Raw genomic sequence first — 6,218 nt, forward strand, 5'->3', positions numbered from 1 at the left:
CACTCAAATCTTTTGCTGTATTTAGTTTATTTTGGCATCCGGATGATGATTCTAGCATGAAATTGCTTGGGCACCTGTTAATTTTTAAGATTTTGACACATTCAGCTCAAATGTACACAATTGCTGATTATGGCTGTCAAATCTAAACCAAACGTTGTGCACTCAAATCTTTTGCTGTATTTAGTTTATTTTGGCATCCGGATGATGATTCTAGCATGAAATTGCTTGGGCACCTGTTAATTTTTAAGATTTTGACACATTCAGCTCAAATGTACAATCATGCGCTAAAAACGCATTTAAAGCAATAAAAAGGTGATTATGGCTGTCAAACCTAAACCAAACGTTGTGCACTCAAATCTTTTGCTGTATTTAGTTTATTTTGGCATCCGGATGATGATTCTAGCATGAAATTGCTTGGGCACCTGTTAATTTTTAAGATTTTGACACATTCAGCTCAAATGTACACAATTGCTGATTATGGCTGTCAAATCTAAACCAAACGTTGTGCACTCAAATCTTTTGCTGTATTTAGTTTATTTTGGCGTCCGGATGATGATTCTAGCATGAAATTGCTTGGGCACCTGTTAATTTTTAAGATTTTGACACATTCAGCTCAAATGTACAATCATGCGCTACAAACGCATTTAAAGCAATAAAAAGGTGATTATGGCTGTCAAACCTAAACCAAACGTTGTGCACTCAAATCTTTTGCTATATTTAGTTTATTTTGGCATCCGGATGATGATTCTAGCATGAAATTGCTTGGGCACCTGTTAATTTTTAAGATTTTGACACATTCAGCTCAAATGTACACAATTGCTGATTATGGCTGTCAAACCTAAACCAAACGTTGTGCACTCAAATCTTTTGCTGTATTTAGTTTATTTTGGCATCCAGATGATGATTCTAGCATGAAATTGCTTGGGCACCTGTTAATTTTTAAGATTTTGACACATTCAGCTCAAATGTACACAATTGCTGATTATGGCTGTCAAATCTAAACCAAACGTTGTGCACTCAAATCTTTTGCTGTATTTAGTTTATTTTGGCATCCGGATGATGATTCTAGCATGAAATTGCTTGGGCACCTGTTAATTTTTAAGATTTTGACACATTCAGCTCAAATGTACAATCATACGCTAAAAACGCATTTAAAGCAATAAAAAGGTGATTATGGCTGTCAAACCTAAACCAAACGTTGTGCACTCAAATCTTTTGCTGTATTTAGTTTATTTTGGCATCCGGATGATGATTCTAGCATGAAATTGCTTGGGCACCTGTTAATTTTTAAGATTTTGACACATTCAGCTCAAATGTACAATCATGCGCTAAAAACGCATTTAAAGCAATAAAAAGGTGATTATGGCTGTCAAACCTAAACCAAACGTTGTGCACTCAAATCTTTTGCTGTATTTAGTTTATTTTGGCATCCGGATGATGATTCTAGCATGAAATTGCTTGGGCACCTGTTAATTTTTAAGATTTTGACACATTCAGCTCAAATGTACACAATTGCTGATTATGGCTGTCAAATCTAAACCAAACGTTGTGCACTCAAATCTTTTGCTGTATTTAGTTTATTTTGGCGTCCGGATGATGATTCTAGCATGAAATTGCTTGGGCACCTGTTAATTTTTAAGATTTTGACACATTCAGCTCAAATGTACAATCATGCGCTACAAACGCATTTAAAGCAATAAAAAGGTGATTATGGCTGTCAAACCTAAACCAAACGTTGTGCACTCAAATCTTTTGCTATATTTAGTTTATTTTGGCATCCGGATGATGATTCTAGCATGAAATTGCTTGGGCACCTGTTAATTTTTAAGATTTTGACACATTCAGCTCAAATGTACACAATTGCTGATTATGGCTGTCAAACCTAAACCAAACGTTGTGCACTCAAATCTTTTGCTGTATTTAGTTTATTTTGGCATCCGGATGATGATTCTAGCATGAAATTGCTTGGGCACCTGTTAATTTTTAAGATTTTGACACATTCAGCTCAAATGTACACAATTGCTGATTATGGCTGTCAAATCTAAACCAAACGTTGTGCACTCAAATCTTTTGCTGTATTTAGTTTATTTTGGCATCCGGATGATGATTCTAGCATGAAATTGCTTGGGCACCTGTTAATTTTTAAGATTTTGACACATTCAGCTCAAATGTACAATCATGCGCTAAAAACGCATTTAAAGCAATAAAAAGGTGATTATGGCTGTCAAACCTAAACCAAACGTTGTGCACTCAAATCTTTTGCTGTATTTAGTTTATTTTGGCATCCGGATGATGATTCTAGCATGAAATTGCTTGGGCACCTGTTAATTTTTAAGATTTTGACACATTCAGCTCAAATGTACACAATTGCTGATTATGGCTGTCAAATCTAAACCAAACGTTGTGCACTCAAATCTTTTGCTGTATTTAGTTTATTTTGGCATCCGGATGATGATTCTAGCATGAAATTGCTTGGGCACCTGTTAATTTTTAAGATTTTGACACATTCAGCTCAAATGTACAATCATGCGCTACAAACGCATTTAAAGCAATAAAAAGGTGATTATGGCTGTCAAACCTAAACCAAATGTTGTGCACTCAAATCTTTTGCTATATTTAGTTTATTTTGGCATCCGGATGATGATTCTAGCATGAAATTGCTTGGGCACCTGTTAATTTTTAAGATTTTGACACATTCAGCTCAAATGTACACAATTGCTGATTATGGCTGTCAAATCTAAACCAAACGTTGTGCACTCAAATCTTTTGCTGTATTTAGTTTATTTTGGCATCCGGATGATGATTCTAGCATGAAATTGCTTGGGCACCTGTTAATTTTTAAGATTTTGACACATTCAGCTCAAATGTACAATCATGCGCTAAAAACGCATTTAAAGCAATAAAAAGGTGATTATGGCTGTCAAACCTAAACCAAACGTTGTGCACTCAAATCTTTTGCTGTATTTAGTTTATTTTGGCATCCGGATGATGATTCTAGCATGAAATTGCTTGGGCACTTGTTAATTTTTAAGATTTTGACACATTCAGCTCAAATGTACACAATTGCTGATTATGGCTGTCAAATCTAAACCAAACGTTGTGCACTCAAATCTTTTGCTGTATTTAGTTTATTTTGGCATCCGGATGATGATTCTAGCATGAAATTGCTTGGGCACCTGTTAATTTTTAAGATTTTGACACATTCAGCTCAAATGTACAATCATGCGCTAAAAACGCATTTAAAGCAATAAAAAGGTGATTATGGCTGTCAAACCTAAACCAAACGTTGTGCACTCAAATCTTTTGCTGTATTTAGTTTATTTTGGCATCCGGATGATGATTCTAGCATGAAATTACTTGGGCACCTGTTAATTTTTAAGATTTTGACACATTCAGCTCAAATGTACACAATTGCTGATTATGGCTGTCAAATCTAAACCAAACGTTGTGCACTCAAATCTTTTGCTGTATTTAGTTTATTTTGGCATCCGGATGATGATTCTAGCATGAAATTGCTTGGGCACCTGTTAATTTTTAAGATTTTGACACATTCAGCTCAAATGTACACAATTGCTGATTATGGCTGTCAAACCTAAACCAAACGTTGTGCACTCAAATCTTTTGCTGTATTTAGTTTATTTTGGCATCCGGATGATGATTCTAGCATGAAATTGCTTGGGCACCTGTTAATTTTTAAGATTTTGACACATTCAGCTCAAATGTACACAATTGCTGATTATGGCTGTCAAATCTAAACCAAACGTTGTGCACTCAAATCTTTTGCTGTATTTAGTTTATTTTGGCATCCGGATGATGATTCTAGCATGAAATTGCTTGGGCACCTGTTAATTTTTAAGATGTTGACACATTCAGCTCAAATGTACAATCATGCGCTAAAAACGCATTTAAAGCAATAAAAAGGTGATTATGGCTGTCAAACCTAAACCAAACGTTGTGCACTCAAATCTTTTGCTGTATTTAGTTTATTTTGGCATCCGGATGATGATTCTAGCATGAAATTGCTTGGGCACTTGTTAATTTTTAAGATTTTGACACATTCAGCTCAAATGTACACAATTGCTGATTATGGCTGTCAAATCTAAACCAAACGTTGTGCACTCAAATCTTTTGCTGTATTTAGTTTATTTTGGCATCCGGATGATGATTCTAGCATGAAATTGCTTGGGCACCTGTTAATTTTTAAGATTTTGACACATTCAGCTCAAATGTACAATCATGCGCTAAAAACGCATTTAAAGCAATAAAAAGGTGATTATGGCTGTCAAACCTAAACCAAACGTTGTGCACTCAAATCTTTTGCTGTATTTAGTTTATTTTGGCATCCGGATGATGATTCTAGCATGAAATTACTTGGGCACCTGTTAATTTTTAAGATTTTGACACATTCAGCTCAAATGTACACAATTGCTGATTATGGCTGTCAAATCTAAACCAAACGTTGTGCACTCAAATCTTTTGCTGTATTTAGTTTATTTTGGCATCCGGATGATGATTCTAGCATGAAATTGCTTGGGCACCTGTTAATTTTTAAGATTTTGACACATTCAGCTCAAATGTACAATCATGCGCTACAAACGCATTTAAAGCAATAAAAAGGTGATTATGGCTGTCAAACCTAAACCAAACGTTGTGCACTCAAATCTTTTGCTGTATTTAGTTTATTTTGGCATCCGGATGATGATTCTAGCATGAAATTGCTTGGGCACCTGTTAATTTTTAAGATTTTGACACATTCAGCTCAAATGTACACAATTGCTGATTATGGCTGTCAAATCTAAACCAAACGTTGTGCACTCAAATCTTTTGCTGTATTTAGTTTATTTTGGCATCCGGGTGATGATTCTAGCATGAAATTGCTTGGGCACCTGTTAATTTTTAAGATTTTGACACATTCAGCTCAAATGTACAATCATGCGCTAAAAACGCATTTAAAGCAATAAAAAGGTGATTATGGCTGTCAAACTTAAACCAAACGTTGTGCACTCAAATCTTTTGCTGTATTTAGTTTATTTTGGCATCCGGATGATGATTCTAGCATGAAATTGCTTGGGCACCTGTTAATTTTTAAGATTTTGACACATTCAGCTCAAATGTACACAATTGCTGATTATGGCTGTCAAACCTAAACCAAACGTTGTGCACTCAAATCTTTTGCTATATTTAGTTTATTTTGGCATCCGGATGATGATTCTAGCATGAAATTGCTTGGGCACCTGTTAATTTTTAAGATTTTGACACATTCAGCTCAAATGTACAATCATGCGCTAAAAACGCATTTAAAGCAATAAAAAGGTGATTATGGCTGTCAAACCTAAACCAAACGTTGTGCACTCAAATCTTTTGCTGTATTTAGTTTATTTTAGCATCCGGATGATGATTCTAGCATGAAATTGCTTGGGCACCTGTTAATTTTTAAGATTTTGACACATTCAGCTCAAATGTACACAATTGCTGATTATGGCTGTCAAATCTAAACCAAACGTTGTGCACTCAAATCTTTTGCTGTATTTAGTTTATTTTGGCATCCGGATGATGATTCTAGCATGAAATTGCTTGGGCACCTGTTAATTTTTAAGATTTTGACACATTCAGCTCAAATGTACAATCATGCGCTAAAAACGCATTTAAAGCAATAAAAAGGTGATTATGGCTGTCAAACCTAAACCAAACGTTGTGCACTCAAATCTTTTGCTGTATTTAGTTTATTTTGGCATCCGGATGATGATTCTAGCATGAAATTACTTGGGCACCTGTTAATTTTTAAGATTTTGACACATTCAGCTCAAATGTACACAATTGCTGATTATGGCTGTCAAATCTAAACCAAACGTTGTGCACTCAAATCTTTTGCTGTATTTAGTTTATTTTGGCATCCGGATGATGATTCTAGCATGAAATTGCTTGGGCACCTGTTAATTTTTAAGATTTTGACACATTCAGCTCAAATGTACAATCATGCGCTACAAACGCATTTAAAGCAATAAAAAGGTGATTATGGCTGTCAAACCTAAACCAAACGTTGTGCACTCAAATCTTTTGCTATATTTAGTTTATTTTGGCATCCGGATGATGATTCTAGCATGAAATTGCTTGGGCACCTGTTAATTTTTAAGATTTTGACACATTCAGCTCAAATGTACACAATTGCTGATTATGGCTGTCAAACCTAAACCAAACGTTGTGCACTCAAATCTTTT

Source organism: Festucalex cinctus, unplaced genomic scaffold (genome assembly GCF_051991245.1).
Source record: "Festucalex cinctus isolate MCC-2025b unplaced genomic scaffold, RoL_Fcin_1.0 HiC_scaffold_23, whole genome shotgun sequence".
NCBI lineage: Eukaryota > Metazoa > Chordata > Actinopteri > Syngnathiformes > Syngnathidae > Festucalex > Festucalex cinctus.